The sequence below is a fragment of the Sturnira hondurensis genome, unplaced genomic scaffold (genome assembly GCF_014824575.4).
Source record: "Sturnira hondurensis isolate 20B ecotype Veracruz unplaced genomic scaffold, ASM1482457v3 Scaffold0000460, whole genome shotgun sequence".
NCBI lineage: Eukaryota > Metazoa > Chordata > Mammalia > Chiroptera > Phyllostomidae > Sturnira > Sturnira hondurensis.
The window spans coordinates 1,731,742-1,753,962 of record NW_028073091.1 but is presented as its reverse complement, the minus strand read 5'-3'; the positions used below and the strand labels follow the sequence as shown (position 1 = coordinate 1,753,962).

General features: G+C 40.7%; 1 long non-coding RNA gene across 1 annotated transcript; it reads right to left on the bottom strand.

The window, feature by feature from the left end:
* Positions 1-9,322: 9,322 nt before the first annotated feature.
* On the bottom strand, positions 9,323-21,214 carry LOC118983808 (uncharacterized). The gene is made up of 3 exons (XR_005065802.1): positions 21,139-21,214; positions 20,838-20,845; positions 9,323-9,333 (listed from the first exon to the last, which is right to left on the bottom strand). It is a non-coding gene; the product is annotated as an uncharacterized LOC118983808 (long non-coding RNA).
* Positions 21,215-22,221: the final 1,007 nt, after the last annotated feature.

The window sequence follows — 22,221 nt, the reverse complement described above, 5'->3', positions numbered from 1 at the left end:
TAAGAATTGCCTTAAAATAATAAGCCAATAAGTTAGCTGTTGGGACCTAAAATATGTCTAGCATAACAACATGGGACTAAGGAGAAAATAAGAAAGAGCTTAAAAATAATATTTTTCCAAATAAAATATTTTAATCTTTTTTGAAAATTATTTAACTCTTGTTCAAGTACACTTTTCTTTCTTGTATTCCCTGCCCTGGCCCCCCGCAGTGCTCCCCACACCTCCCTCCCATCTCCTCCCCCCAACTTAGTTATTGTTCATGTGTCCTTTATACTTGTTCATGTGAGTCCTTCCCCTTTTCCCCTGTAGTTCTCTCCCTTCTCCCTTCTGGACCCTGTCAGTACCTTTTGTATTACAGTGCCTTTGGTTACATTTTGCTTGCTTGTTTGTTTTGTTGTTTAGAATCCTGTTAATGGTGATATCATATGGTATTAGTCTTTCACTGCGTCGCTTTTTTCACTCAGCATAATGCTTTCCAGTTCCATCCATGATGATGCAAAGGGTAGGAGCTCCTTCTTCCTTTCTTTAGCATAGAATTCCATTGTGTAAAGGTACCATAGCTTTTTGATCCAGTCATTGACCGATGGGCATCTAGGTTGCTTCCAACTCTTGGCTATCGTAAATTGTGCTGCTCTGAACATTGGGGTGCATAGGTTCTTTTGGATTGGTGCTTCACGGTTCTCAGGATATACTCCTAATAGTGGAATTGCTGGGTCAAAAGGCACATTCATTTTTAGTTTTCTTAGAAAGTTCCATACTGTTTTCCATAGTGGTTGTACCAGTCTGCAATCCCACCAACAGGGAACTAGGGTCCCCTTTCCCCACAACCTCTCCAACACTTATTGTTTGTTTCTTTGTTTATCATAGCCATTCTGGCTGGTGTTAAGTGGTATCTCATTGTGGTTTTGATTTGCATCTCTCTGATAGTGATATTGAGCATCGTTTCATGTGTCTCTGTATCCTCTGTATGTCCTCCTTGGAGAAGCGTCTGTTCAAGTCCTTTGCCCATTTTTTAATTGGGTTGCTCGTCTTCTCTGAGTGGAGTCATGTGAGTTCTTTGTATATTTTGGAGATTAAACCTTTGTCTGAGGTGTCATTGGAAAATATGTTTTCCCAAACTATTGCTTCTCTTTTTATCTTGATACTGTTTTCCTTGGCCATGCAGAAGCTTTTAAGTTTGATGAGATCCCATTTGTTTATTCTTTCCTTTATGTCCCTTGTTCTGGGGGATGTATCAGGAAAAATATTACTGGGTGGAATATCTGAGATTTTCCTGCCAATGCTCTCCTCTAGTGCTTTAATGGTTTCCCTGCTTATATTTAAGTCTTTTATCCACCTTGAATTTATTTTGGTGTGTGGTGTAAGTTGGTGCTTGAGTTTCATTTTTTTCTTTTTTGCATGTAGCTGTCCAGTTCTCCCAACACCATTTGTTGAAGAGGCTATCTTTATCCCATTTTATGTTACTGCCCCCTTCGTCGAATATTAATTGACTGTAGAGACTTGGGTTTATTTCTGGACTCTCTGTTCTATTCCATTGGTCTATGTGCCTGTTTTTATGCCAGTAACAGGCTGTTTTGATTACAGTTGCCTTGTAATACAGTTTGATATCAGGTATTGTGATCCCTTCTACTTTGTTCTTCTTTCTCAAAATTGTGGCTGCTATTCGGTGTCTTTTATGGTTCCATATAAATTTTTGAAGTGTTTGTTCTATGTCTGTGAAATATGCCATTGGTACTTTAATAGGTATTGCATTGAATCTATAAATTGCTTTGGGTAGTATGGATATTTTGATGATGTTAATTCTTCCAATCCATGAGCATGGTATATGTTTGCATTTGTTCGTGTTTTCCTTGATTTCTTTCTTCAGTGTTGTGTAGTTTTCTGCATACAGGTCTTTTACCTCCTTGGTCAGGTTTATTCCCAGATATTTTATTTTTGTTTTTGCTATATGAAATGGGATTTTTTTCTTCATTTCTGCTTCTGCTGTTTCATTGTTGGCATACAAAAATGCCTTTGATTTCTGGATATTGACTTTGTATCCCGCTGTTTTGCCAAATTCATTTATTAGTTTGAGCAGTTTTTTGGTAGAGGCTATAGGCTTCTCCATGTACACTATCATGTCATCTGCAAACAATGCCAGTTTTGTTTCCTCCTGTCCGATTTGGATGCCTTTTATTTCCTTTTCTTGCCTGATCGCTGTGGCTAGAACTTCTAATACTATATTGAATAGAGGTGTTGAAAGTGGGCAACCTTGTCTTGTTCCTGATCTTAGTGGGAAAGCTTTTAGTTTTTGCCCATTGAGTAGGATGTTGGCTGTAGGTCTTTCATATATGGCCTTTATTATATTGGGGAATGTTCCCTCTATTCCCACTTTGCTGAGTACCTTTATCATAAATGGGTGTTGTACCTTATCAAAAGCTTTTTCCGCATCTATTGATATGATCATGTGGTTTTTGTCTTTGCTTTTGTTTATATGGTGTATTACATTTACTGATTTATGAATATTGAACCATCCTTGCATCCCTGGGATGAATCCCACTTGGTCGTGGTGTATGAGCTTTTTGATGTATTGTTGGATGCGATTTGCCAATATTTTGTTGAGGATTTTAGCGTCTGTGTTCATCAGTGATATTGGCCTGAAGTTTTCTTTCTTTGTTGTGTATGTACCTGGCTTTGGAATTAGGATGATGCTGGCTTCATAAAAAGAGTTGGGGAGTTTTCCTTCCTTTTGGATTTTTTGGAATAGTCTGTAAAGAATAGGTGTTAGCTCTTCCTTAAAAGCTTTGTAGAATTCTCCTGTGAAACCATCAAGTCCAGGGCTTTTGTGTGATGGGAGTTTTTTGATTACTTCTTCAATTTCATCTACTGTTATTGGCCTGTTCAGGTTTTCTGTTTCTTCTTCATTGAGTTTTGGAAGATTAATTTTTCTAGAAATTTGTCCATCTCACCCTGGTTTTCAAATTTCTTGGCATACAGTTCTTCATAGTAATTTCTTACAATCTCTTCTATTTCTGTGGTATCAGTTGTAATCTCTCCTCTTTCATTTCTGATTGTGTTTATTTGGCTCTTCTCTCTTCTTTTCTTGATGAGCCTACTTAAAGATTTGTCTATGTTGTTTATCTTTTCAAAAAACCAACTCCTAGATTCATTGATACTTAGAATTGTGCTTTTAGTCTCCTGTCATTTAGTTCTGCTCTGATCTTGGTTATTTCCTTTTTCCTACTTTCTCTGGGCTGTCTTTGTTGTTGTTCCTCGAGTTCTTGCATGCTTTGGGTTAGGTGGTTTGTTTGAAATGTTTCTATCTTCTTTAGGTGAGCCTGTATTAATCTTTATTCTTAAAACAAATTACCCCTGAAAGGAAATTTATAGTACCTTTATTCATTTTTGAACTGAAAGTGATATACAGTGTTATTGGACCTCAAAACAATGTATGTATTCACTTTAGTAACACAAATATTTTAATCTTCTATGTGCTATATTTTGTATTTTGCTCATGATTTGTTTATGAATTGCACATGTATGTTCATGAAAACGATTTTGGTTTTTCTTGAAACGGGAGGTCCCCCATCTCAATAGCTATACCATGAACTCCACATTCTGCCAGTGAGTCCTTTTTTTCTGGTCTCAGCATTCTCTGCTGTGAAGTATAGTGCTTGGGTTCTAATGCATGGTGAATTCCAGCAAGTGGAAAGAGTGAAAGAGAATTGTAGATACCTTCCACTACTACAGAAAAGAAATGAGAAATCTCAGGGAAACACAAATGGACACAAAAATCATTACAGAATTTTATATGTTGTTGTCATATCAAAAATGTTACATATCACATGAACAGATTAAAGGAGAAAAATCCAATGATTACCTTAGATGCAGAAAAAGAATTTTGTACCATTCAATATCTTAAGTGACTTATTTTCCCATTATATCATATTCTTCAAAATCCTAATTTAACTTTCTCATGAAAAACAAACCCTATCTAAAACCTAATCCCATTCAGTGCTTGTTCTAGAGTTACGAGTTCATTTCTTATGAAGCTCTTAGGACTCTTTTTATTTTTTTAAATTTTGAAAAATATATATTTTATTGATTATTCTACTACAGTTGTCCCATTTTTTTTCTTTTTTATTCCCTTTCACCCTGCATCGCCCCCCCGCCCCCTGCATCCCCACCCTACTTAGTTCATGTCCATCAGGCATACATATAATTTCTTTGGCTTATACATTTCCTATACTGCTCTTAACCTCCCCCTGTCTATTTTCTACCTATCATTTATGCTTCATATTCCCTGTGCCTTTTCCCTCATTAACCCCCTTCCCCTCCCTTCTGATAAACCTCCATGTGATCTCCATTTCTGTGATTCTGATCCTGTTCTAGTTGTTTGCTTAATTTATTTTCATTTTTGTTTTAGGTTCAGTTGTTGAGAGTTATGAGTTTGTTATCATTTTACTGTTCATAGTTTTGATTTTCTTCCTTTTCTTAGACAAGTCCCTTTAACATTTTATATAATAAGGGTTTGGTGATGATGAACTCCTTGAATCTGACCTTATCTGGGAGGCACTTTATCTCCCCTTCCATTCTAAATGAGAGCTCTGCTGTATAGAGCAATCTTGGATGTAGGTCCTTGCCTTTCATGACTTTGAATAGTTCTTTCCAGCCTCTTCTTGCCTGTAAGATTTCTTTTGAGAAATCAGCTGAGAGTCTTATGGGAACTCTTTTGTAGGTAACTATCTCCTTACCTCTTACTGGTTTTAAGATTCTCTCCTTGTCTTTAATCTTGGGTAACTTAATTATGATATGCCTTGGTGTGTGCTTCCTTGGGTCCAACTTCTCTGGGACTCTCTGAGTTTCCTGGAAGTCTATGTGCTTTGCCAGATTGGAAATGTTATCCTTTATTATTTGTTCAAATAAGTTTTCTATTTCTTGCTCTTCTTCTCCTCCTTCTGGCACCCCTGTGCTTAGGATATTGGAACTTTAAAGTTGTCCCTGGGGCCCCCAAGCCTCTCATTTTTTAAAATTCTTGTTTCTTCATTCTGTTATTCTTTCTGGTCCAAATTGTTCATTTGAATCCTGGTTTCCTTCCCTTCACTGTTGGCTCCCTATATATTTTCCTTTATTTCACTTTGCCTAGCCTTCCCTTTTTCCTCTGTTTTGATACCATAATCAGCCATTTCTGTGAGAATCTTGATCACCAGTATTTTGAACTCTATATCTGATAGATTCGCTTTCTCCTCATCGCTTAGTTCTATTTTTGGAGCTTTGATCTGTTCTTTCATTTGGGCCATCTTTTTTTGTCTCAACACTCCTGTTATGTTGTAATGGGCAGAGCTGTAGGTGTTCGCCTGTGTGGGGCAACCCACTTTGCTGCATTGTGGTGCTGTATGTGGGGGATGGGTGCAAGAGGCAACAATGCAGCTTGCTCACCTCTTGGCCAGCTTTCAGTCACTTTCCCTGCTACCCACAAGCAATTGAACCATTCTGGTGCTGATTCCTAGGTAGTGGGTTTATGTACATTCTAGGACCCTGTGGTTCTCTCCAATGATCTCTCCTTTGAGGCTGGGAGTTTCTCCTGATGTTGTGACCACCACAGATTTTTATAGCCAGAGTTTTTGAGGCTTTATTTCACCACACTAGAACCCTGAGTTGTGTGGTCTGTCTTCCTCCCCAGTTGTTCCTCCCTGTTTATCTGCAGATGAATGTGGGTTTGCTCATCATCACCTTGCCCTCCCAGACCTGCAGCCACTGCCTTTCCAGGGATCCTCCCCACCCTGACTGCCTGTGTCTACCCCTCTTTCCAGTCTGAATGAATGTCTCTTCTTTAACTCCTTTGGACTTCCATGCAGCTTGATTTTCTGGCAGTTCTAGTTATTTTTTGTTTTTAAATTTGTTATTGTCCTTCTTTCAGTTGTGCAAGGATGCAAAGTGTATCTACCTATGCGTCCATCTTGGCTGGAAGTTTCAGAATAACTTACTTTCAATCCTTGTCCTTCAAAATTGCATTTCTATGTCTATGCCTTCTATTACTAAAACTGTACACTTTCTTTCAAACTTAATCTGAACTTCTAACTCTTAAAAACCTTAATTTCCAATGATAAATAAAAAGTAAGCAGCCAGCATTCCTTAGGTTCACTTTTATGAACACATTTCATGACCAATTAAAAACATGGGTTCCTCTATTGGTGAACACACTTTCACTTTAATTGAAAGTCTTTTCCAAGTAGTGGGGTCAGGCACTCTGGGATTCATGAGAAAAGAATGAATGAAATAAGTTTGGGTGAAGCTTTTAGTGGTGGACTTTTCTGCCATATCTAGGACAGTACAAGTTTCAGAGAAAAGGTGTCCAGAGAAGGAGATAAGGACAGAGTAGGCAGCCGAGTATCTGACAAGATGGTTATTGTCTTAACTGCCATATCCATGCATACCATAGGCTCCAGTTCAGTAATGATGACCTCTTGAGGTGGGGATGACTGGGGCAGGCAGCTTCAGTCCTGAGAATCATCTTAGGGCAGTGGCAGCCTCAGGCTTGAGGGCCCTTTGGCCCAATGGACAGAGAGCTACCAAATGGCTTGCAGCCTTGCGTTGGTAGCAGGACACTTGAGCAGACTTATTATGATTAGGACCCTTCTTTGCCCAATGCCCCACATTTAGGCACACATCAGTCACACTTAGTGTCTTTTGTAGCAAGCCATTCAGGGCCTCCAAGATGTGACTGTGAATGTTCTACAAGCACACTAAAACTTGGGTGTGCCTAGTCTCCTTCTGTTTTTCCCACTCCTGAGCCCTGGCCTTCCATTCCTGGATGTAATTATAAAAGACTGCATTGGCTGTGGTCACCATTTCATCCGAGAAAACATCAGATCCCTGCAAAAGCTTTTGCAATTTTTCCCTGATGTTAGAAGCTGATTGGGTTAAAAATTTATTCTTCATTATAACTTGTCTCTCATAAGACTCTAGATCTAGATTAGTGTGTTTAGTGAGAGCTTTCATCAGCCTTTTTAGGAAAGTAGGCCTTAGCTTTCATCAGTCTTTTTAGGAATTAGACACCTTGGAGTAATCAATCGCTTTTTGGTGGCTCACCTTGAGTCCCTAAGAAATGGTGTCTCTCCCACTTTTATGAATTGCTATTATAACCCCACTCAGGGTCTATGGGTGGGACAGCTATTTTTTCTAATGGGTATTTGTTGTCAAACAGTTATAAATTGTTAGCATACTTTCTGGCCTCTGTAATTATTTATTCTCATTCAATATCTGATAAAGTTTTTCCCAGGACTACCACCACATCTTTCCAGGGAAGTTCATATACTAAAGTATATGTGCTGGAGAGCATCTGTATATCCGTCCAGCTTGTCTGAATAGTTCCCAAGGTCAGCTTTGATTTGCCTGAATTCAATGAGTGAGAAAGATTGGTATATTACATGGGGACCAAATTCTCTGGCTGTTTCTATCATGGACAGGAGCATAGTTGTTGGAGCAGTTTTAGGGACTGGAGAAGCAGAGACCTGGTTGTGCTGGTCCCCCCAGGTATGGGGTAGTGAAGAAGGCAGTGAAAGGGATCTCTGGAGCTGTGGTTGATTCCATGAGTGTTTGGGAATTGGAGGATGAATCAGTAAGCACTACACTAATCAGGCTAAGTTTTCACTTTTTACATAAATTTCCCAGGCCTCTCAAATTAAAAAATGCTTGTGTCTAAGGAATTTTTGACCATTTTCTAAGACATTTACAAAAAAGTTTTGGTTGTAAAAGTGTGTTATAATTTAGGGTTATGTTAAGTGGCCAAACCTCCCCATTACCTAATTGATATTGGGACTAAGCTGTGTTATAAAAGGAGATTAGTTGGTTTTCTTTGAATTTTAAGCATCAAACTGTGACCAATTAGAAAAGATACTTCTTAAGAGGGTATCAGCAGAAATGGACTCTAGAGTTCCCATCTAGAAAAGGGAAAAACACCATAAGACCAGAGAGCTCATTGTCCTGGGGTCTAATCCTGCCAGTTCTCATGTCCCCAAACCTGGAGTACAGGGGTAAAGGCAAGTCTTCCTCTGGAGGTGGGGGATGGGTAGTGGCAAGACTGGTCCTCTAGGGAGTTATCAGAAACAGTGGCAACACTACTCCTCTCTCGTTCTGGGGTTGCTTGCCAGTAGTAGGAAGAATCTTGGTAGTTCCCACATTCTTCTGGAAGCCAAAAAGTCTTGACCAGAAGAAGGAGCCAAAAAGGCTCATCCAGGAGCTGGGAGGAAATTATAGAAGGCTAAAAGGGAAAATAGGAAGAGTGGGGTGATACACAGCCTAGGTACAAACATAGCATAGCAGAGGCAAAAACTCCAGTCCCATTGAATCCAGACTGGAAGGAGTTCTATGGGCTGGATTCCTGCTAGGATCATTAACCACATGTCCTGATAAGACTTTGAGCCTAGATTAAATCGACTAATCCAGTAACAGTGAGTGAAGAACCAGAGGGGCAGGTTGCAAACCTGACTGTCCCTTCTGTTTCTCAAAGGCAACCAAAGGATAACTTGTCTGCCCTTTCAAGACACTTTAGTAAGTGGATATGATTTGAAAAAGTGTGCTGGAGGCCCCTGAGGAAAACAACTTTATGAGATTTTTGAAGTTCATTACTACCATTTTATTGACAGATTTTGTAATAAACATCAATAAATGAAACTATTCCTATTACAGAATGGACCCATGGGAGGATCTCTCTGCACTGATTCTTTGCCTGCCACCCTTAGGAATTGTGGCTCTCAATGCCAAAGTTGGGTGATAAAGAAAGGAACTATTTATTCAAAAGTTATACAGGTTTAGGGCAATGACAGAATGCCGCCATTAATTCCCAAAGTCCCTTGAAACACCTACAAACACACAGTCCCTCCTTCCCAGCTTTGCCTTAGCAGGTCAGTCTCAGAACATGCCAATCAGAAGTACCACCCTCCAGAAGAACAAGAACAGAAGGCTGCACACAGCTCACTTCTCCAGGTTCCTGTCAGTCATCCATGCTTTACTGAGCTGGTTTTCTGTTGTCCCCAGCACTATCAGCTGTGTCACCGCAATTTCCAGTTCTTAATCTAAAATCACATGGCACTTTTTCAGGGCTCACCAGTGTGAGTCTTTTCATTCCTTTCCTTCCCTGCATGGTCTCACATTGTCCTCTCTCATTGTCCTGCATTGCCCCTCCTCCCTTGTGGGGCCCCACCTTTAGTTTAAATCCCAGCCTCTGTAACCCCATTTCTAAGTCCTCCCACAATTAGCTACACCCACCAGTATTTCCACAGTTTTCAGCCTTTCTGGGCTGCCATTGTAAGTCTGGGCAGGAGTGGAGGTGTGGATTGAACCATCTCCAAGCTCTCATGCAGGTGTTGTAAGCAGGGGGACCTGCCACCCAGTTATATCATGAGTCAAAGTTATGCATACCTTCTGGCTCCATTTTGGCTGGAAGACTAGTCTGCTGTTATTGATGTACAAAATAACAGTTTTTGTATATTAGGTATGAATTTGGCCTGCAAAATATCTCTCAATGGTCCTGCTCCTTATGTCCCTTCGCCCCAGCTATAAAAATATCCTATATTTCTATATTTCCTGGACACCCTGAGTTCTGGACCCCACTACAAACCCTCTTTGGGGGTTCCTGGCTGTACTCCATTACATTCTTACAAATCCAGGCCCCAGGCAAAACAAACATAGTCTATGTTAATAACTTTAAAAGATTATAGGGAACCAGTCCACATGGCAATGGTGAATGTAGCTCAGCCCTGGTTTGCAAAACCAACAGGTGCGAGGCAGCACACAGGAGCCAGGCCCACAGATTGGCTTTCCCATGGGCGACCAGGCCTGCATTATATCTAGGCTGCTTTGAGGCTTGCTTTTGCTTTGACTCCCTCACTCTGAGTTAAGACAGCAGATACTTAATGTATATCTTTGAAGTAACTCCTTAAAGTCTGTGCTAAGCCATTCCAAGGAAGAAATGTAACCAGATCAATCACTTTTATCTTTCCCTTGCATTTGCAATATTCTTTTCTTTGTTACATGTAAGAAGTAATCACTTAAAGCAAACCTGAACATAATGAATGAAGACCTTCCTTGATGTAATGTTCCTGAACAAAGCAATAAAAACTTGTCCAGGCAAGGGTCAGCACATGCTCTCACTTAAAGTGGCCATGCCGTCCCTTTTCTCCACAGTACTTCTGCAGTCCGTGTGAATTTGTTCATTGCATCCATAACACTACAAACACTGCTAGCCAGAATCTGCATCAAAAGATATTAAACCAGCTTTAATTAATATCAAATATTTTTCCAGACCACATGATCCTAAAAAACATTTGAGATCATTATTATTTTTGCCCTTGACAACTTTAAGGAGGCTAGAGGACAGGCAGCAGAGGTAACAGGTTTGGGAGGAAAAGCAGCTTGGGTTTCAAAGTGCCCCTTTCCCCCCCTCCACTTTGAGGAGAGGCAGAAACCCCTGCTGCTTCCACAATCTGCAGAGTTTTGGAGTCACCTTAATTGGCCTATCACTCCCAGGACTTCAGTGGCTCCCAGGCCTCCAGGAGGTAATAGTTATCTCCTAACTTAGTTTTTAGTTTTACAGTCAGGGAGGAGAGTGAGATCTCCTTTTTTTTACATGCAAAAGGTCTCTTGTTCCCACTTAACTTTCACACAGCAGGGTGAGTCCAATTCAAACCGGGAGTTGAATGCAGGGCTTGGATCAGGCAGGTAAAGAATCTTAGAACCTTAGATTCAATATGATGAAACAACATTAGGTGGGGCCATAACTAGCCACAGAGTATGAGGAGTCATCTATTGATAGCTTCTGGTCAATAGTGATGCAAGTAATGTTTGTAGAAACAGGAGGGGAGAAATAATGGCACACATTGCTGGGTAATTGTGGTTAAAAGAGCAATATTGTAGGGGAGTAGAGTGCTGCCCAGCTGGAAAACAAACACAATTACCCTTTCTGCAGGATAAAGGACCCTTAATACAGGATAGACTTCAGTGGATGGGGGGACAGTGAAGAGATGTAAATTAAGCAGACAGAAAACTGTTTGAGAATCTATATGTAAAAAGGAAAGTTGAAGGCATAAGCAAGGCAATTTGAAAAAGTATGGTTAGAATAAAGACCCTAGAAAGGCTAGGATTTTCTGCTGAAGCCAGGTTAAAAACTTGCCTCCTTTTCTCAAGGAATAAACCTAAGTTGGGGATGCATGTGGTGGTGACTGGTTTTACAATGTGCCTCACTGCATAAATTTTTGCTTGTGGCTGGCAGGGGATCTAGTGTCTTTTCCCCTGGTCCTCCATGACCAGCTTATCCTGTCACAGGTTTTATTCTAGTGGTGAGAGCCTAGTGGCTTTTAAATGCTTGAACCATGCCTGCAGAGAGCAAGATATTCACCTGGTATATACAACATTGCCCCTTTTTGCAGCGTCTACAGCTAGGGGTATTTAGATGCAGAGTAAGTTTTCAGAAGCCACCTGGGGTGGAGAGGTGCAGAAGACTTACGACAGGACAATGACTTAAACTTATTGCTCCATTTGCCATGTTTTACAAGCAGAAAAACAAAAAACCTAGGGAATTTGTGTAGTGGGTCTAATTATGACACTTGCGAATGGGGCTCCCAAAGGCTGTTACACCTTTGGTCATTCCCAACTTTCTTACATGTTTTGGTTTCTCCCCTGACTGTCTAAAACAGTCAGGGGGGCTCAAAGTGCTGGGTGACCAACCCTTATGTTGCAAGTACCTGGACAAGCCAAATTTATACTACAGTGATGGGAGTTACCTAAGAGGCCCTTATGTGTCTTAGAGATTAAACCACAGACACCTCTGCGAGTCCCCACACACAAAGGGAGGCCATAGAACTTAACCAGAGGGAAAAAATACCATTTCAATCTTTAGAGCCCCAGGGAACCCAAGCACTTATTTTAGAGTTTATCCTTTTTTTGGCCTCCAAACACAGGCCTAGCATGCTTTAATAAACCTTGCCCACAGTGCTGCATCTCCCATTTAACCCCAAAGATGAAAAAGGCAAGAAAACATTGCCAATTGAGACCATAGTCACTGTGTTCCAAATGGCTGGAGACAAAGGGTTCAATCTGGGTCACGGCACCAGAAAGGTTGTCAGAAAACTTGATTCTTCTTGATGATGCAGTAAAGATTTGCAGTTCAGGAAGTTGATTAATACATAAGCAGAATTTATTGGTAATATGTTTTCAAGGAAGAGAACCAGTCTTGCCGGCCTTGCTAGCCTTGCTAGGGTGACAAGAGAGGCATAGACATACACAAAGGTAAAGGCATCAGGTCCCCTGTCCTGAGGATTAAAGATAGTTTGTGGGATGGGGTGAGTATGATATTAGGAAATGGGAGCTACATACTGATTGGCAGATAAAGGTGGTGCTGACTAAGCATGCTTTCCCACAGAGGACATGACCACCTAAACAAAGGCACATATAGGAGTGTGTTCCCAGGGCCATTTTGCTCCAGACCACACCTGGTTATCTGTTGCAAAACAGCTATGTGACTAGAGCAGTTAATTAACGTTACTAATGGGCTTTTTCTTTAAGTACTATGGACCTTCTCCTACCCCTCTTTCACATTTTCTAACTTCTACCTAACAATACCAATGTAATTTCTTAGTATTAAGAGATGTACCATAATTACATAAGATGGTAAGATTAAGGGAAGAGTCTTCCAGAAGTCATCACTCCTATACTTACAATAAGATAGGTCAGGGCAATTTGAACATCAACGACTTTTCCTGGACACATCATAGAACTAAGGTTGCAAGGCTGTTACTCTGAAATTTAGAGAGACAGGCACATCCAGAGACATATAGAACATATAGCAACTAGATCTGCTTACCTGTCATAGGAGCAATAGGAGAGTACAAAGATTTAAATGGTAATTTTGACAAATTGCTGGAGGCTGAGTGTGACTAGTTGAGTGAGGACATCCTAGAGGCCACAGACTTATAAGCTTTCCCTCCAGGAACCACAGAAAGTTCTCATGTGAGGATGAAGAAAGGTACCCTGGTGGCTAGAAGGATTGGGAAAGGGGCCATTGGCAGATATGAACCATTTTGAAACATGTTCAGAGTTTTCTAGTGATAGAAGGTTACTCTCTAGGGAAAAAAAACTGAGCTAGAGTGCAATCCTGAAATCATATCCCAGCTAAGAGAGTAAGCCTCCTACATCCTTGGTTTCTTACATAAGAGGGTGAGTGTGGGAACATATATATCAACAAAGAATAGGGCTTCAAGGAACTGTGTTGGCAATGCTGCATCCAGGGAAAGGAGTATGAAGAGCTGAGAGAAGCATATCCCTGGAGGAAAGTTAGAAACATTTGTGAAGGCCACAGCCCTGAGGCCCATTAAAGATTAAGACTTCCTGAGAGATTAAAGAATGTAATCTGTAATATTCCACATTTTACCATCACATCAACACTTATGGTCTAGTACCACAAGTATGGGTCACAGTCCAAAGAAATGCAAGACACAGACTCTCTCTGAGGAATGCTTAGAAAAAGCCGAAAGTGAAGAGGAGACTAAGAACACTAAAGATATTTGAAGTTGATAGCATTTTTGATACCACAAACATTAAATAGGGCCCTATTGATAAAGATCAGAAAGTTGGGTCTACATAAAAGAGGGGCTTCCAATAAGAAATGAATGATAAAACCACTTGCTGGGCTCTAAATCACACATTAAAACAATAAAAGGAGAGGGCAGAGAAACTTTTCATTATGCAGTCCTTAGAAGACTATCATAAGAACTATTAGTTATACCAGCCAGGCCTTCAGGAGGCAGGAGAACATTTAGCCTAGAAACTAGATGAATTTTGATTCAACTATTGTTTGATTTTGTTTTCCTGTATTAATTACCTAATATCACCTAATAGTTACTGTGAAATAAAGAGAGAGAATGTTTGAATAAATAATTCACATTTATAATCAGAAAGGCTGATGAAAGAGCTAAAAGAATATTTCCATCTTTGAAAACTTGAGTGTGTGACTTTTATAAAAAAAGAAAAGACAAAATTAAAGGCAATATTTTGGGAATCCAGGAAAAGAAATCCCTAGACCTCACAAATACACAAGCACTACAAAGAAAAGGAAAGAGGTCACCAAGTTTGCTTTATTAGTCAGTGCAAAGGGCAAATATACCCTAAATATTCAGGATAAGTTAATTGTATAAGGTTTTTAGACTTTTAAAACTTACCTTTCCTGACCTCAAGTAGCTTCTCTGATCTAATCTAACACTGAAATTTCAAGACAATTTAACACAACTACAATAATTTAAGTGATTACTTTTAAAACAAGAAAGATATAGAAACTACCCTGTTGGAAAACAAAAAATGGATAAATATAGCAAATGAGCATCTCAAGAAAGAAAAAAGATGACAAGCAAACATGGGTGCCTATTAAGGAACAACTCCCGTTTATTGAAAAACATTACATATTACTCCAAGCTATAAGTTTAGGGTCTTGTCACAAAAAAAACCAATGCAAATTAATCAGAACCTCCGGCCAAATGATGTTGGGAACCACCCTGCCTGGTTTCAGGAGTTGTAACCCTACTGATGGGTGAAAAGGCCCCACACCCAGGGAACCTTGGGACCATAAGCTACTAAGGAGACAAAACTTATCCTCCCAGCAGGAGTACAGCCCCTGCTGCCTCTACTTCATTCACCCTGCTTGGTCCATGAAGAATGGCTGGATAGTCAATGATGGGTAAGATTCCTCAAAGAAGGAATAACCTAAGACAGGCACAGTTGTGAAGGGGCCATCAGGGAAGGTCTTAGGGGATTATGGAGAAGGAACAAAAGACCCTCACCCCTCAGCTTTATCATACCCTGGGTCCTCATTCTGTCCACAAAAATTCTCCTAATCTCTTGGCTGCCTTGCTTCCTTTGCCTGATTCAAGCCTGAAATGATGCCAAAGGGTGGTGCAGCCCTGTGTCAGAACTGGCAGTCCACAGTGGTTTCTTAGGTGATCAGGCCTAGGAAAAATGCATTAAGTCCTGTGAAACCTGCTTTGGATTAAAATGTCATCAATTTTAAATGCTAGTGTCCAAGCATGAAGTAAGTTTGCTTCCCAAGGTTTTACAGCTGACTGGCATCACCCCATCTACCAGACCCTGACCCAAAGGACCCACATCATCCCAGAAATGTTATCTGTAAACCATACCTCCTTTCTTTGATATGCATCCCTATGCAAGCTAAGCCCAATAAAAGCCCACTGAGAGACAGGCTTGACCCCTTTCTCCTTTGAGAGACTGGTCAGCCTTTCCTGCCCAAGCAGACAATGTCTTGGTAGACTTATTCTCATCTGTGGAATCTGGGAGAATTCTGCAGGACGAAGCTCCCCCACAAGATGACACAGTCTGTTTGAAGCTTCAGCTACACTTAGGATAAAGGTGACTCTGTGACAGAGGAGATGAAACACAATGTGTTAAGTATGCTCGTACTGACACTGATGGCACATTCACACACACCTGGAAAATCAAATGCAATTTAAAACACTCCAACAGCAAGGTCAAGACCATGTGTGTGGTATGCTACCAGTTTTGCAAAAATGGGGGAAATATATGTGTATGGGAGTGGTTTATGAATATTAAAAATAGTGTCTGGAAGAAGTGACAAGGAAGTACTGATAGAAGCTGTCTTTTGGGGGGAGGTGGGATGGCAATGGGAAAGGGAAGACTTTTCACTTTCTATGTCTAGAAATCTACTGAAGTGCATACCATGGACTGAATTATTCAGTCAAGAGAATTAATTTAAAAGCCATTCATCTAAAGACCCCCTGTTTAGAAGCACATAATAACTTACTGTGCACATTCAATTTTAGGTGACCCAAATGGCAAGGTGACTGGGCTGTTATAACAATATATTTCTATAGCTTTGGGAAAACTCGTCTTGAATATTTAAAACATTTGTTTTTCCTGACTTGATTTAGCACCTCAGCTCAACTCCCAAGCAGGGGCCAAGGCCACACATGCAAATAAAATCCACTAGACAGCGAGGCTTTTAGGAAAGCAACTGCTCTACCCCAATAGGTAGCTCATGGAAAGAAAGTCTTGTTGATCAGATTACAACAAACAACCCCATGAAAAATGCCTTTCCAGTTTTCTAATACTTACCAAGGACATCATTCCCAACCCAACCAATCAGAACCAACCAAACGACAGTAGGCTTAGATCAAGGAGGGAGTCTGACTGGAGCTCACTGAACTGTTTGATCCTGCCATTAACACTGAAGTCAGCACTAGTCAGGATGGCAGAGTAGACAAACCTCCTCCCACTACCACATCGAAATTATAACTAAACTGCTGATCATCCATCATTGAGAACTGCCTGAAGACTAGGTGAACAGAAGTCCTGTAACTATGAAATATACAGAAGAAGCCATTGTTGAGAATAGCAGGAGAGGCAGAGACCCAAACAAGCCAGTCCCATACCCTTCCATGGTGGGTAAAAATGAGGACAGTTATCTCAGCTGCAGAGATCCCCACTGAGGAGTGCACGGTCCCAGCCCAACACCAGGCTCCCCATCTCAGGACTCCAGTGCTGGAAAGAGAAGTCCCCATAACTTCTGGCTGTGAAAACCAGTGAAGACTGTGGCTGAGATAAAGGGCTTCTGGAGTCCCAGGCACTCCTCTTCAAGAGCCAGAGCATGGACATACTCTGATGGACTCTCTCTGAGCCCCAGCTCAAAAAGCACCAGGGAGGAATTGAATTGTCTGGCTTTGGGTGAGGGAAGGAGGGGAAGCTTTTTCCCACACACAAGTGCTGGCAGAGGCCATTGTTCCTTTGCTGAACCCTCTCTCCACAGAGCCAGCAGGTACCATATCTGAGGCTCCATCAACTGTCTAACACTGTAATTCCCTGAGACCCCACCCCACCAAATTTGCTGTCCACCCCAGTTGCTTCTAGTGGCCTTTCTGTACAAATGGGAGGTCTTGGCTCATGCTAGGGACTTTCCTAAAATCTCTCAAGGGTTTACGAATGCCTAACAAGCAGCATCCAGGCTCAGTGACCCGCATACCTCTTGCTAAGCAGCTCTAAGTCAGGCATTAACTTCAGCCAGCCTCATTTAGAAGTTTAGACTCTTGGAGCTGCCTCCAAGGCCAGCACTAGTGGCAACCGTCTGCAGATCAGTTTGTAGCCTTTGTCTGGTGGCCCACAGCAGGGAATGGGCAATGACCGACCTTGCCATGCACCAGAGTGCTTTCCGAGAGGCTCCATAACCAACACACAAGGTGGCCAGCTTCAGACCACACCACAGCACTGCCCCCCGCCCCTCCACAAACAGCACACAAAAAGGGCAAACTTGGCAGGCACCAGAGCTCTGCCAAAGCAAATCCTGCAGTGTAGGGTCAGCCCTTGCAAAACAGCTCCTTCACTGGAGTCAAGCCATTCCTTACAGGCAATCAGCCTGAGGGTCAATCCTTCCAGCTGACCTGATAACAAAAATCAAAGCTCAACTACAACAGGGGGTCACACAGATCCCATACAAGAGGCAAACCAGGAGCACCTGGCTCAGGTTACCAAAAAGATAGAACCAATGAGCCCCACAGGACACCTACTACATAATGCCAAGGCATACTAAGGCATACCAAGGCATACTAAGACCAAGGCACATAGAAACAAACACAGAAAGGCGGCCAAAATGAGCAGACAAAGAAACATGACCCCCCCCCCAAAAAAAAAGAACAGAACAGAATTCCAGGGTAAGAACTAAACATAATGGAGACAATTTACCAGATGCAGAGTTCAAAACAATGGTTATAGAGATGCTCAGTGAACTGCATGAAAACTTTAACCAAAAGACAGAAACCATAGAAATGGAGGGAGAAAACATAAAAAACAATCCATCAGAAATGAAGACTACAATAATTGAAATGAAGAACACATAAGAGAAAATCAAGAGAGATTAGATGGAGCAGAGGAGCAAATCAGCAATTTGTAGGAGAAAGTAGCACAAAACACCCAATCAAAACTGCAGAAAGAAAAAAGAATCCCCCCCTACCAAAAAAATGAGGATGGTTTAAGGGGCCTCTGGGACAGCATCAAGCATACCTACATTCACATCATAGGAGTATGGGAAGAAGAAGGCAGACAACAAGAGACTGAAAACCAATTTGAAGAAATAACGATGGAAAACTTCTCTAACCTGGTGAAGGAGACAGACATACAAGTCCAGGAAATACAGAGTCCCAAACAAGAGGAACCCAAAGAAGCCCACACTAAGACACAGCATAATTAAAATGCCAAAGAGAGAATCTTAAAAGCAGCAAGAGAAAAGCTCCTACTTAACCTACAAAGAAAGCTCCCATAAGACTGTCACTGATTTTTCAATGGAAACTTTGCAGGCAGAGAGGATTAACACGAAATATTCAAAGCAATGAAAAGCAAAACCCCATAATCAAGATTACTCTACCCAGCAAGGCTCTCTTTTAGAATCAATGGACAGATAAAGAGCTCCCCAGACAAAAAATAAGCTAAATGAGTTATCACCACCACACCATTATTACAAGAAATGTTAAAGAAATAAGAAGAAAAAGAGGAGAAGAGAAAAAGGAGGAGGAGGAGGAGGAAAGGAAGGAGAAGGAGAAAACAAAGAAGAGAAAGGTAGGAGGAAGAGGAAGAAGAAAGAAGGAAAAAGGAAAAATATAATGAAATGGCAATAATTCGTACATATTAATAACTACTTTAAAGGTAAATACATTAAATGCACCAATCAAATGACTTAGGGTGGCTGAATAGACTTACAGAAGTCATTTACATCTGATGTCTGCAAGAGACCAACTTCGGATTGAAAGACACACAGATTGAATATAAAGGAATGGAAAAACACATTTAATGCAACTGAAAATGTGAACAAAAAGTTGGGCTCTCAATGCTTGTATCAGACAAAAACAGACTTTATTTTATTTTACTTTAATTTTTTTTTAGTCCTCACCCAAAGATGTATTTGGAGAGAGAGAGGGAGGCAGGAAGAGAGAGAAACATCAATGTGTGAGAGAAACATCCATCAGTTGCCTTCTGTAAATGCCTAGACTGGGGACTGAACCCACAACCTAGGTATTTGCACTAACTGGGAATCGAAAGTGCGACGTTTCAGTGTATGAGATGACTCTCAAACCAACTGAGCCACACCAGACAGGGCCAGAAAAAATGGACTGTAATACAAAGGCTATAACAAAACACAGAGAAGGACCCAACAATTCTTCTTCTGGGTATATTTATCCAATGAAACAGAAAACACAAATTCAAAAACATATACATCTCTATGTTCCTGGCAGCATTATTTACAATAGCCAAGATATGGAGGCAACCTCAGTGCCCATCGATAGACAAATGGCTAAAGAAGAAGTGGTACTTACATGCAACAGAATATAACTTAACCATAAAAAAGAATGAATCTTGCCAGTTGCACAGCCTGAATGGACTTAAGAGTATATAAAGCTAAGTGAAGTAAGTCAGATAAAGAAAAGCAAGTACCATATTTCCCTTATACATGAAATGTAAAAACAAAACAAAAACAAAATAAGTGAGCAAATAAAACAAAAGGAAACTCATAGCTATAGAGAACAAGTTGATGGTTGCCAGATGGAAGGAGGTTTGGGGGAGAATGGTGAAAAAGGTGAAGGGATTAGGAACTATAAATTGGCAGTTATAAAGTAAGTCCCAGGGACGTAAAGTACAGAATAGGGAATACATTCAATAATATTATAATAAGTATGTATGGAGTCAGATGAGCACTAGACTTGCCAGGGTGACACTAAGTTATACAAACCAATGCTGTAAACCTAAAACTAGTACGATATTGTATGACAACTATAAATGAAAAATAAAAAAAATATTTAAGAAAAGAATTGTTCAATGAAAAAAAATAAGACCATGAGTCAGCACACTAGGTTTCTAGTTTTAGCATTGAAGTCAATGAGCTGTGTGACTGTGAGGAACTCACATAACTTCTCTGGTCTTTCTATTCACCTTATGAATACTTGGGATGCTGGAACACAAGACTTTTAAAATCCTTTCCAGCTATAGATAGGATTCTTAAACACTAACCCTCATCACCTGTTTCCAATATAAACAATTCAAGTGCTAAACATGCTAAGGAACAAAGATGCTTTGTTAAATAAAAACATCTTAACTGAAAGGGGGGGGGGGAACAAAGAAAGAAAAACTAAAACCACGCAAAGACCCAGAAGTGGGAATGAGGGCAGAAGAGATTTCCCTAGCTCTACTTACCCCACACTCTGACATTTTAGAAGCCAGAATGTTATTTCCAGGAATATATTCAGTGGAACAACCATTTAACATTTTCAAAAATTTCAGAAGAAAAAACCACCAATATATATTCAATAAATACAACCAGAAAATGCCACGGTTCTCTTTGAAAAGTCTCAGTTAGGGAGTTCATGATGTTTGAAATCACACACGGTCATCCTAATATTTCGTTAGTCTTTCTCAGAGTCACCCACACTCACAACCATGACCCTTCATCTTCATTCCAGAAGGAAAAGAGCTACAGAGTCTATCACGCCCCCATCTGTTCTTGCCTTTCTCCCTGTAATGTGCTAGCTGTCCAGCTACAGCTACTTCCCTGTCCCCTTTGCAGTGAGGCAGGACTGGGGTTATGGTCTCACCAAGGAAATGTGGACAAAGTGATGTGCAGCACTACCTGCCCGCCTAAAAGTGTACTGCTGCCCTGCCCTCCCCTAAATTTGCCACCTGAATGCATGCAGAAAAGGACAGTACTCTCCACACTGGAGAAACAAACAGGAGATCCCGGTTCTTGCACAACTTCGAAAAGAGCAGAGCCACTCACCCAGGACCCTTCCCTTTACAACTGTCACATCTCACAGACACAAACTGTCTCCTCACATCACTGCCTCTAGGGGGATGTGGAACAGCAGCTCAGGCTTTGAACTAAGACCTCTACACAGGTAATGTAACTATGGGTCTTCTCTGCAAATGACAGCCAATGCCCCATCACACATTCCCAACACACAATGTTCTAGAAAGTAAGGTAAGCAATGGCACCAGCCTAATGCTACAACTAATTAAGGACATCATTTCCAAGGAATTTGTAAGTCCAATGGCATCTTAATTCTTGAAATCAGTAGTCTGAGAAATGCAACAGAAACATACCAAATGTGCCATAAAATCCTCTAGGTCCGCATGTCCCCACACCATACTTCTTTAGAGATGCCAAAGCTGCTGCCTTTCGGGAAGAAAAGAAAGCAGGAGTTAAAAACTGTCAATTCCTATTCTTTAACCCACATAACTCCTCCCTCCATTTTCTTTCCTTTCTTGGAACTGTGACATCCTAACAACAGAATATAAAGAAAAGACTGACATGGAGATTTAGGGATATAACTTAAAACATGGAGATGTTCTACTAACTCAATTATCAAATCCTGGTTAATGTAATGCTTTTATACTTTTTGGCATTTGTGGACATAAGTCTGTTCTCAAAAACATTTACTAGCCAACAATCCCAATAGGAAATGAAGCAATTTCCCACACACATCTCTGACGGTCACCAGGTCTGGCTCCTACAACACTAAGCCACAGCAGACACTCCTGCCACTCTTTGTGGAAATCCAGGTCACAGCTCTTCCAGAAAGGAGTAATGGCAGACACTCGCAGAGCCCTTTCTCATGTTCTGCATTTGTCTTTGATTTTATGCCTTGTTTCTTAAGTCAGTCATACTATCTTTCCACTTCAGCATAGGTGCTACTTACCTTGACCCTAGGGTTATCCAACAAACCAAGAAAATTAAATGAGGCAAAGTTGATACATTCTTTTCCATTCACCACGATGCTGTGACTCGGAGGGCTGGGGAAAAGAGATGAGAATGGTTTACTTCAGCTGACATTTACGTTTCAGCACACATGCTAACCACATTACCCCCTGGCAGCAGACAGGACATGGAAGTGTGCTTATTCTGCCCTATTTGCAAACTGGTCTCCTAACTTTTACCTCTTATTTTTAAAAGTTAAAATCAGACAAGTAAAAGTAAAATCATGGCATATTAAAAATCAAATACTCAGCCAGTAATTTTATTCCTAATAGGCTACCCTGTACACTTAAATTAAGAAGTTGGGTAGAATTCCAAAATGGATAGAGGGCAAATCTTTGTTTTGATTTTAAAATTCACTTAAGAAAGAATAGCTAAATAAAGTATCTCAGAAAAACTCTGGGATAAGATAACTATGGAGAAAATACAAA